Source organism: Cyprinodon tularosa, unplaced genomic scaffold, assembly GCF_016077235.1.
Source record: "Cyprinodon tularosa strain WSP-4 unplaced genomic scaffold, ASM1607723v1 ctg220, whole genome shotgun sequence".
Taxonomy (NCBI): domain Eukaryota; kingdom Metazoa; phylum Chordata; class Actinopteri; order Cyprinodontiformes; family Cyprinodontidae; genus Cyprinodon; species Cyprinodon tularosa.
Window position 1 is genome coordinate 906,472 of NW_024038822.1, and position 11,521 is coordinate 917,992.

At 39.3% G+C, this 11,521-nt stretch overlaps 1 non-coding gene across 1 annotated transcript; it reads left to right on the top strand.

Annotated features, from left to right (window-relative positions):
• Positions 1–2,981: 2,981 nt before the first annotated feature.
• LOC119784194 lies at positions 2,982–3,145 on the top strand. Its single transcript, XR_005280904.1, has one exon. It is a non-coding gene; the product is annotated as a U1 spliceosomal RNA (small nuclear RNA).
• The last annotated feature ends 8,376 nt before the right edge of the window (positions 3,146–11,521 follow it).

Genomic DNA, 11,521 nt, shown 5'->3' on the forward strand with positions numbered 1-11,521 from the left:
TGGCGCTAGGCACTTTTTTAAAAAATAAAAGCGCTATAGGGATCTGAAAAGTCACCAAATATAGACAAAAAAGTGTTAAATTAAGTATTTAGATAGCTTTTTTACAAAAGGATTTTCATCAAAAACATAATTAATATGCACAAATAAGTAAAAGCTTTATTAACCACACATGCAAAGTTCATATACATGAGTATACATGAATTTTATGGGGGCCCCTGGAAACTTGGGGCCCTAGGAAACTGCCTAGTTCTGCCTAATGGTACATCCACCCCTGAGTTTCGGCTGTGTTTTAGTCACGTTTTTCAGAAACCAGAAGGTGTTAGCTTGCAAACTATTTATCCCACATCATTTAGGCTTACAGTTCCTTAGTTATTTGCTTTTCTATTTGAGTATACAAAAAAGCGAGGATTACTTAAATTAGGTGAGTGTTATTATATAAGAAACAAGTGAATGTGATTGGTTTATAACGAATAGGTTCACAAATTAATTTATAAAGAACATACTTTGGTTTAACGGCTTTTTTGTTTTTCAAGTACTCTTATAATAAAGTTGTGTTGTTTCATTTGTGTTTGCGCTCTGAATTAAATCCAGTCTTCTATGAAAAGGCACATCATTTTTTCCAAGCAGCTTATTGGCTTATGGTTGGGGTGTTTTCTAGAATTTAGATTAATCCTGACCCAGACAGAGTAGGTTTACCTTTCAGAATAAGTTACCATGGTAACTTGTCTCGTTAAGAATTAATCCAGTTTCATGGTACCAGCAAGCCAGGGTTGAACCTGAAGTTCTCTCTAAGCTGGTAATCCTGCTTCATGGCACAGGCCTCTGGTGTCCTCTCTCTCTGTTTCAATATGAGCTCATTAAGGGACACCCTCTAGTACAGGGGTAGGCAACGCCCGACCTCGAATCCCACTGCTCTGCAGGTTTTACATGCATCCCTGCTCCAACACACTTGAAAGAAAGGGCAAAATTACCTTCTTGAAATGTCGGTAAGCTCATTGAATGTGATGGCAACATTCAAGGAACAATGGCATACAAGATTTTGCAAACAGAGATATCTTGTTTCATATCTATGTTAGGTGAACATCTGCAGGCAATGTTTAGCAGATATCTGAAAATTAAATGTTTCCTCAGGCTCAGCCCCATAAAAACAATCTGTAAGGAGGGATGGTTTATACATTGTAGTTGTTTAGCAAATAAAAAAAAAAAGAAAAAGGATTAAAATCTTTTTATTAAATGTTCATCCAAAGTTTTCTCTGCATGGTTGGGTGCTCAGTACAATGTTCAACACCTATAATGGACCCTGTATTTTCTCTGACAATGGCATCTCTGCTTCTGGAAGTCGTAACAAGCATTGCAATAGTGTTGAACTGACTGAAGGCATGATGTGGAGACACACTCGCACATGTACCTCATACACACTTTTACACACATTTTCCTCATCAAACTATTTCACCTCCACATTGCTGACTGGCTCCCTGCTGAGCTGCCTTCTGCTCTGCAGACAGATTTTACATGTTTACCAGTAATGGATCTCGACTGCCATTCATTCATGTCCCCTGGAGGAAATAAACTCAATGTTACTGTTTGCCTTCTCTGTAAGATTTATATGTACATGTTCATTATTTAATTTCTCTCAAATGAGATATTTAATGCAGATGCTCCAATTCCAGTGCAGTCATTTAGAGAGCAACAAAGCTCTAATGGCCTCCAAGAGTGGAAAGTTATTATCAAAATGCTAAATGGTCCCAAAGAAAATGCTAACATTAGCTTGATTTCTAATGTAGTTATCTTACTGATCAGACACCATTATTTACCTTGTGATACAATCAGATATTATTAGACTAAACAATTATCCATTTGTAGGACACAAGTGCATGGACACAGAGTACTGAGTTCTGCTTTTGTGAAAAAGTGTTATTCCTCTTTACCTTTCTTTTTCATAGCTAGTTCCATTCCCTTGCTGCCTGAAGGTCAGCCATTGTTTATTCATTGTTTACATTCCTATGTACGGAGATAAAAAAGACTGTATAACATGAAGTGAAAAAGCTATATCCACAGAGTAGAGAAGGGGTCAGAAACCTATCGCTCCCGAGCCAGTTATGGCTCTTTTGATGATTGCGTCTGGCTTGCAAAATCATTCCCTGTATAGGGCTACGGTTGGCTGCTGGGGCAATTGTCCATTATTTTAATTTGATGATAATAGCCTATGTTGTCTGTTAATGGGTAAACAGGTAAATCAGTCTGCTCAGTCATTAGCTCACTGCTAACCCTTCAATGAAGAAGATGGTGAAAATAAAAAAAGAAGGCATGTATCCTACATTTCAGGAAGAATGGACATAAGAATGTGCCTTTGTGGAGAGAGCAAATTCTGCAGCGTGCCTAATTTGCAGTGACAAAATTGCATTGATAAAACAGTTGAATGTAAAGAGGCACTTTGACACACCCCATGACAGCTTTGCATCAAAATACCCTGAGGAAGACAGCAGGAAGAAATTATGCAAAGAGCTACTGAGCAGGGTCCAAGCGAGCCAGCAGCAACTCCACGTGTCGAGCCGGCAAGGAGACTATAATTCCACTAGTTTTGCTGGATCTTTAGCATTAGTGAGGAAGTGAAAACCTTTCACAGAGGGCGAATATTCTAAAATTTTCATGCTGGATGTAGCCAATGAACTTTTTGATGACCTTCCGAACATAGATAAAATAGTCAAATGAATACAAGACTTGCCTCTGTCGGCAAGAACTGTTCATGATCGTCCCATAATTATGGCAAAGCAAGTAGAGAAAATGCAAGTGAAGGACATGCAGCACAGTTCTTTTCCCTGGCACTGGATTAGTCAACAGACATAACTCATTTGTCACAGTTCAGTTCAGTAAATCCATGCAGCACTAGAACTCGCATTAATGATTAGTATTATAACAAAATTAGTTAAAAGAATAAATTCAAAGGCTTATTATACACACATTTAGTTGAATTCCCAATAATACTTACCTGGCAGGGGCGATACCTTGATCATAAAGGAGGTTTACCCAGAGTGAGGCTTGGCCATTGCACCCTGGCTCTGCTGACCTTTGCAAATTCCCCAAATGTGGGAATCTCAACTGCATAATTTGTGGTAGTGGGGGACTGGGTACACACTCTCCCCTGGTTAGGGGAATGTTTGCTTAGAGGGTTAGAGCAGTGTGCTTGTGCTCTAACAAGGTTGCAAGTAGTTGGTGCAATCCCCACAGCCTACACTCTGTTCCTAGACAAGACCCTTAACCCCTGATTGCTCCACACAATGGCAGCCCACTGCTCCTCAAAGGGAGGGGTTAAAAGCAGAGCTACATTTCTTTAATGTGAGATTAATAAAGTTGAATTAATTAACTAATACTTCATTGCAGTAGCTGTAACTTAGAAACTCGACACTTCAACACATTCAGATTAATAGTGTTAGGGCAACGAAACTGGAAAGATTTGTAAATTTGAGTACTTCGACCACATCATCCTTTTCATACATATTGTCCTTATCCAAGCTGTATAGGCTTGAAAGCCAACTACCAGTTATTAATGATTAATGACATCAACACCCTATATAAGGTGTGATTAATTATTAGGCAACTTACTTCCCTTTGGCAAAATGGGTCAGAAAAGAGATTTGACAGACTTTGAAAAGTCAAAAATTGTCAGATGTCTTTCAGAGGGGGGGCAGCAGTTTGGAAATTGCCACGCTTTTGAAGCAGGATCATCACACAATGAAGTAGTTCATGGCAAATAGCCAACAGGGGTGCAAGTAGTGTGTTGAAAAAAAGAAGATGCAAAATAACTCCCATGAATTGAGAAGGATCAAATGAAGCTGAAGCTGCCAGGAAGCCATTAGCCATCAGTTGTGTCATATTTCAGAGCTGCAACATGTCTAGGGTGTGGATAAGCACAAGGTGCTCAATACTCAGGGACCTGCCCAAGGTAAGGAAAGCCAAAAAAAGCCACCTTTGAACAAGAAACACATGACAAAACATCAAGATTGGGCCAAAATATATCTGAAGAGTGATTTCTCAAAGGTATTTTGGTCTGATGAAATAAGAAGGAGTCTTGATGGACCAGATGGATGGGCGCGAGGCTGGATCAGTAGAGGGCAGCAAGTTCCTTACTGACTCAGACGCCAGCAAGGTGGAGGTGGGGTATTGGTATGGGCTGGTATCATCAAAGATGAGCTGGTGCAGTGGTACAAGAAGAAGTCGTCATCATTCAAGAAAAACTTGAAAATCATGCAGGACAATGCTCCATTCCACACATCAAAATACACCACAGCGTGGCTGGCCAGAAAAGGTCTAAAAGAAGAAAAAATAATGACATAGCCCCCTTGTTCACTTGATCTGAACCCCATCGAGAACCTGTGGTCCTTCATGAAATGTGAGATCTACAGGGAGAGAAAACAGTACACCTCTTTCAACAGTTTTCTGGGAGGCTGTGGTAGCTGCTGCATGCAATGTGGAACACAAATAGACAATGACAGAATCTATGGATGGGAGGGTTTTGGGCATCATGGTAAAGAAAGGTGGCTATATTGGTCACTGATCTCTTTTTTTGTTTGTTTGTTAATGTTGCAAATGTTTATTTGTGAATTTTGATTTGTTATATTGGTTTACTGGTGAAAATAAACAAGTGAGATAGGTATATATTTGCTTTTTATTACATTTCCTAATAATTCTGCACCATAATATTTACCTGCACACACAGGCATCCTCATAAAATGGCCAAATCTAAAAAATAAAAAAAATAAAACACATCAACTTCCAAAAATATGAAACTTTGATAATAAGGAGTCTTTTGGGTTGATTGAGGACACAATTGTGGAGCAACAATAAAAATAATCTTCAAAAATACAATTTGCCTAATAATTCTGCACACAGTGTAATGAGTTGTGATTTTTCCCAAGTCCCCTAGTTATTAGTATAAGTCAAGTCGAGACACCACGGCTCTGAAAGGCACAACAATACTGTGTCATAGTCAGGGCTATAACTTCAGGATTGTGAAAACCTGTAGGCATTTTGAAGTATTTTTTGTTTTTTTTTATTGTTCCCATAGCTGAATCCGTATCTGCCTGCTGTCAAGGTGTGAATTTCCATGTTGTAAATTTACTGTGTATGTTTTTTGGAGTCATTGTAAAGTGGCCATCCATGACTGTCATATAAGTCCAAAGTTATAGCTTTCTGTCAAACACAGAGGTCACCTAACTTCATTATACCAAAGTAAACATATTTTCCTACAATTTTCACCTTGACTGTGATGTTTACTTGATTCCTCAAATAAGGGACCCCAAAATCAAACACCTGGAATACTAAATAGGCCTTCAATTCAGAAATAGTATAATATAACCTTACATTTTCTTTCTGAGAGTTTATTGAGAACCTAAAATGGAAGTCACTGACACATTATGTAAAAACAATCATGTTGATTTTCATTCTACTTTGAAAGATGTATATCATGATGCTGCCAGGTTCTTCACACCTAGCCTGCTTTTAATGTGATATTTATTCAAGTTGCAGTTTCACTAGAACACCGGTTGTGTACAACTTCTTAATACCATGTCTCATTGACTGGGCATAGAGAGGCTCTGACTGCCCAGGTTGGGTAGTGTTATGGTTTCTGCACTGATTCTGGCCTGATCACTCAGTCCATACACCTGCTCTGCTCCACCTGTCTGCAATCAGCTCTGACCGGAGTCACCTGTTTCCAGCACTTTAAAAACCCCATCAGATCAGTCCTCTGTGCCAGATTATCTCGAGCTAACCCGCTACGAATAGTTCAGCATCTAAAAGAGAACCTATCTGTTTCTGACCCGATCTGCCTCCTGACTCAGAGCCTGCCTGACCCCTGTTTGATTCTGCCTGACTGATTACCCTCTCTGCTCTGCCTCTGGATCACCGGATCTCTGTGCCGTTCTGATCGGCCCGCCTGCTCCCCTCTCTCTGGATCTCTGACTCAGAAAAGCTCCGCTACTCTGCCTGCCTCTCCGTCCTGGATCTAACTGGTAAACCTCCCTCAATCTGCCCACCTGTCTACCTGCAGCCTGTTTGCCCACACAGATTCAGCCCCGCTATCAGATTAACCCTTTCAATAAACCAATCAAAACATCACTAACCTGTCTTGGTTTATTTGGATCCAGTCTCTGCCTCATTACAGATAGAACTGTGCAGAATTTTTTTTCACTTCTGTCTCTGTGCCACACACAAATGAAAACAATTTTCCACATTCGCCTTGAACAGATTTGGAATATTTTCTAAATGAATAAATAAAAAAAAAGCACCGCAGCTATAAAGCAAAGCTCCACTTAATGAGTCTGTGCAGCATCTCAAACCAGAGCAGACAGACAATTTGTAGAAGCCTATATTAAGAAACATAGTGGGAACTACATTTAAAGAAAAGGAATACAGAGCAACAAAGGCTGTGGGACAGTATATATGCTTGCTGAGTCAGTGAAGGGATTCTCATAGAGAGATCTGTAAAGTTTGTCTGCATTTAGGAGAGTGGAGAATGATGAGCTTCCCTGACTTGGTCTGTCTGCCCCTTTTTATTTTGTTTTTTGGTGAGGCTCAAAGAGGATCACTATTTTACTATATCAATTTTCTATACTCCTGAATTTCTTTTTTCTTTTTCGAGGAGAGTGATAAACTTCGCTTTCTGCCCTTAGTTTTTTTTTTTTTTTACCCCGAGGATTAAATTTTTTATCTGTTTCGTGTCCTCCTGAATTACTATCATGGGTAAAGTATTTTTTTTTATGTTTCATTGATTACTTTTAAACAAATCTGTCCCGCATGCTGTGTCTGCTCTGTGCGACTCCAAAACTGTTTTCCCGTATGCTTAAAAGATTTAATTTTGTATTTTCCCCCAAAGCGGATGTTTTACTTTATAACCCCATCTTTCTCTTCCTGTCAGCCTCATGAATTTACCACTGGATTGCTGCGTAGTCCGACTAAAACGGAGATGGGGTCTACCTCAGTCAGAGCTATGCAAGACCCTTAGCAGAAAATCATGTTCATCCCCATCAAATCATGATCATCCTCATTGACCATCAATGAGCGCAAAATGCCAAAACCTTGTATGACACGATTTTCTGTCGGATCAGATACAAAATCGGATTTGAACTGTTCTGGCCTATAAGCATTTCTATATTTTCACTGTGATATGTGTTCATAGCTTTAAGTTTTTGTTTTTCTACTTAAATTTTAACATATTGGTTTAACCACTGTGTCACATATATTGTTTTAAATCAGTTGTTAAATGCTGGCATAGGTACATAATGATACTTTGTTATGCTTTTTTGTACTATATTCACTCTTTTTATATTATCTGTTGTATTTATCTTTAATTAATTAATTAATTATCTTTAATTGTTGTATATTATCTTTAATGGCATCTTCCTTTAACTCTGCCCTTTGTAGTCTGTATAAGCAACTGGAACCGGAATTTCCCTGAAGGACTAATCCCAAGGGTTAAATAAAGTTGAGCCTAAGTCTAAGTGAAAAGGCATTAACCTATGTAAGATGTAATTTACATAGACTATCTCTATACTATCGTTTGTTGGGATCTGGAGCGGTACCATCCGTCTCCAGCAGAGTGCGCCGTGGATCCTCCTGAAGCTGAGCCTCCAACACACCTGAGGCGCATCTCGTCATCAGGAGGACCTGCAGTATATAACCGGCCTTCAGACCTTGCCTCAATGCCGCAGTGCTGATCCAGTTTGGTTTGCACCTAAGCCTAGAACCTCCTGAGAATCTCTAGTGATCTCCCTAGTGATCAGTCTCTCTTCTAACTTTCGTTGTCTATGCTTCACAGGAAACCTGTTCCCTTGGAAGCTCTGGATGAGCTTAAACTGCCGAGCCTGCCCTCAGAGCCAAACCTGAAGACTCTCCTCTGGATTCCTCTGCAGCTCTTGGCTAAGAGCTGGAAACCAAAACCCAAGGTCTGCATTCAAGTTAGAAGTAAGACGCTGAAGCGGTTATTGAACTCTGCTGAACAAATCAGTCTCTGGACCCAACAGTTCCTTCCTCAAAGAGAAACCCGGACTCCTCAAGGTAATCTTCTGAAACTTCCAAACGCTAACTCCTCAGTGCCAACGCTAACTGAACTGTCATCCTCACAGACTCCAGTGAACCAGTCCCCGGCCAGAACCAGTTCCAGTTCACATAATTCATGTGCTTGTGTTTTAATAAACATTATAAAACTTTCCATCTGTTTCCGTGGTGTTCTGCATATTGGGCTTCTCTGAGAACCAATCATGACATCGTTAGGGTTTTCATGACTATCAACACTGCTATTTTGTGAAAATAGGAGGAAATAAACTCAGTGATTCTAAGCATTATTTATCAGTTTTCCTTTTGGAGGTTAGAGAAACTGAAAAATTAAAAGAAAAAAAAATCTGCTGTATAATACAACTCCCTGTCTTATTCAAGTCTTGAGACACCTTATGCTATAACAGTTCTGCTGTTAACCCATAACTAACAAAAGTGTTAGTTATGGGTTGCAGGACTGAATATTTTTTTGAGTAAAAATCGTTTTTTAGTAAAAAAGGAACTCATGTTTTCACTGGGACTTTTGAGTCAGATTTTGGCATTATATCTGTAATTCCATCCAACACCCACTACTATCTTGGGGCATCAGAATTCAGGGCTTTGCTTTGAAAAGAGAGTAAATGTTTAATAAGTCACCATAATGAATAGTTAACAGTTGTATGTGCCACTTTTTTCTGGCCTTGTCTTGTTGTGTCTTGCTCTCATTCTCTTGCACCCTTGTGTCTGTCCTCCTTGGGGCTACTCTGATGTCTAAATAAGTTATGAGAAATGCCAGAGCACAGTTCCAAAGTAGACAGGAATGGAAAACGACTTAACTATAGATACAGGAGACAGGTTGTAGGCTTGTTGCTGTATCTCTTCTGTTGGTGCCAGACTTGTGTGTGTGAAAGAGACACTGAGGTAGTAGACTCATCTAAATGCCTTATCAACACCACTTTGGGTAAAACTTGTGTACGTTCTTGCCAGTTTGTTGGCAAGTGAATGCTTATACATGAGTATTAGTTTTTACCTGCGCTGCCTTGTGACATGCTGAAGGAATGCACAATTCGCAAATGCTAACAACAGAGCAGCCCAGTTACTAGATAAACCATCACAATTCATCTTTTTATTAAATCATTACTAATTCATAACTTTCCAACCTAAACTACCTAGAAACATGAGATGGGGAGGCAGGAAAGACTGGAAGTTAAAGAGATGAACAACAAAAATAAATGTTGTGAAGGGGAGCATTTGTCATCTAGAGCTGCACAAACCAGGAAACCTCAGTGAGTCCAATCTGAAGGGACATTCAGCTAAATCGTGTTTTGTTGTGAGGCACAGAGATGTTTTTTTTTTCTTCAAACTGCAGAGAGCAGCCCACCACTAGGGGCCTTAAGACGTTTTTTTCCTATACACCAATTAGCTCACATACTGTGTTATACCTCATTTGTCAGAGAAAATTGCTCTTTAATATACTGTATTCTTAAGTAATACATGATGACACAGAACTTTATAACTATCAGAATCCAAGGTCTCCTGCATAAACAACTATTTTGCTCATCTTTTATCCAGATAAAGATGTATCTATATATATATATATATATATATATATATATATATATATATATATATATATATATATATATATTTATACACACACACATATGTACACAGTATTTATATATATATATTGTATATACATTTGAATGTTGACACATTTTGACAAAAAATATTGCAAACTGGATTATTTGAGATATATAACTATTTGACCGTAAAATAGTGTTACACAAATTCATTCAGGCACTTTTTTTCTTTTAAATGTCCCATTCTCATTACCACTCATGCTATCCACCTACACTTATCATTATATAACCAGCCTTCAGACCAAGCATTAGTGCCAGATTATTTAAAGCCATTGGTGAGATCTATTCCAGCATTCTGATTCCTGACTTCCTGCCTGTTTTCCTGATCTGATCTGTCCCTGTTTCTGAGCCTGCCTTATTCCTGTCTGACCTGATTGCCTGCCTGATCTGCCTTACCCTGATCTGTTTGTATGCCTGCCTGTTGCCTAACCTGGAACTGTTTCTCAACATCATCCTGCATTTCCCGCTAGTGCTTGATTGAACTTCTGATCACCTGGCTCTGACCCTGGACTTTGCCACTGCCTAAAGATTCTGGTTTGTCCTCCTCTTCCTCCTGTCTACTATTTTCTTCATGTTTCAGACCCTCTGCCTGATCACGGATCATTGTAACTTGGCTGAAGTCATTATCTGAGACTTCCTGACCAGTGACAGCAACATAAGCGCTACTGTCAACCGCCTCAAACCTTACCTCATGGTTCTTCCCAGAGTGAGGACAAGGAGAAGGTTAATGACCGTTATGTTTTTGACATGGTCACTAATCCTCTGTCTCCATTTCCAGGGGTTCCTGACCTAGTGGCTGACACTACCTGCAGCAGTTTTGTTTCAATAAACTTCATGCTGGTTGTCTGGTTGGAATTTTGGATCCAACATTTCTGATCATTACACACTCGGGACAAACTCTTTACATAATACTTCATGAGGTATATGTATTAAATAACAATGAGACATGACAATAGATTTTGACAGAAATTGTAATTTTACTCAGACCAGAGAAGTTGCTTAGGGTTACAGAAGACAGCATTTACCACCGGGGCTTACATCTCAGTTAAAGAGGAATTTTATACAACTCCAGTATGCCGCATCATTACATGATACACATTTGCAGATGGGGAGACGTCCATGGCTTTAGCCTTATCAAAATATTACGTTGTTCTTAGATCAAGGACACTGCTCTCATTCTATCCCCAAAATATTTACCACTTTCATAATGAAAATTACTTTTTATTCTGACAATCAATAAGAGTTTATTTGTATTGCACTTACAACACCAGGAAGACCAAAGTGCTTCACAGAAAGATAAAAAGATTGCAAAAACATTCCGTAAAAATTCAAAAAATATCCATATTTTTTTTAATTTTTACGGAATGACTATGACCTGGATGACTGAGAAACTTCATCAGCATTGCAAAAACAAGAATTCTAAACATAAATCAGTGTATTTTAAGTACTAAAAGCCAGTTTTTAAAAACTAGTCTTTAATCTGGACTTAAAAAGGGGCAGATCTGTGAGAACATGCAGACAAAGGGGATGGCCGTTCCACAGTTTAGGTGCGGTAACCACAAAAGAATGTTTATACCAGGACCTGGGCACATCCAGAACTATTTGATCAGCAGACAGAGGAACTGTCCTAATTAGATAAACTACATTAGTTCTGACACAGAATGGGCAGGTATTATGAAGGTATAACAGACTCACACATCATGGTCTGAAGTCCGACTTAATGCTGGCAATGCAAACCAGGCTCCTGCTCCACTTGTACAGAGAACGGATGGCCCCTAATAAAGGGCCCCCGACTCCATACTCCTGGAGCACCCCCCACAGGGCAGCACGAGGGACACGGTCGAATG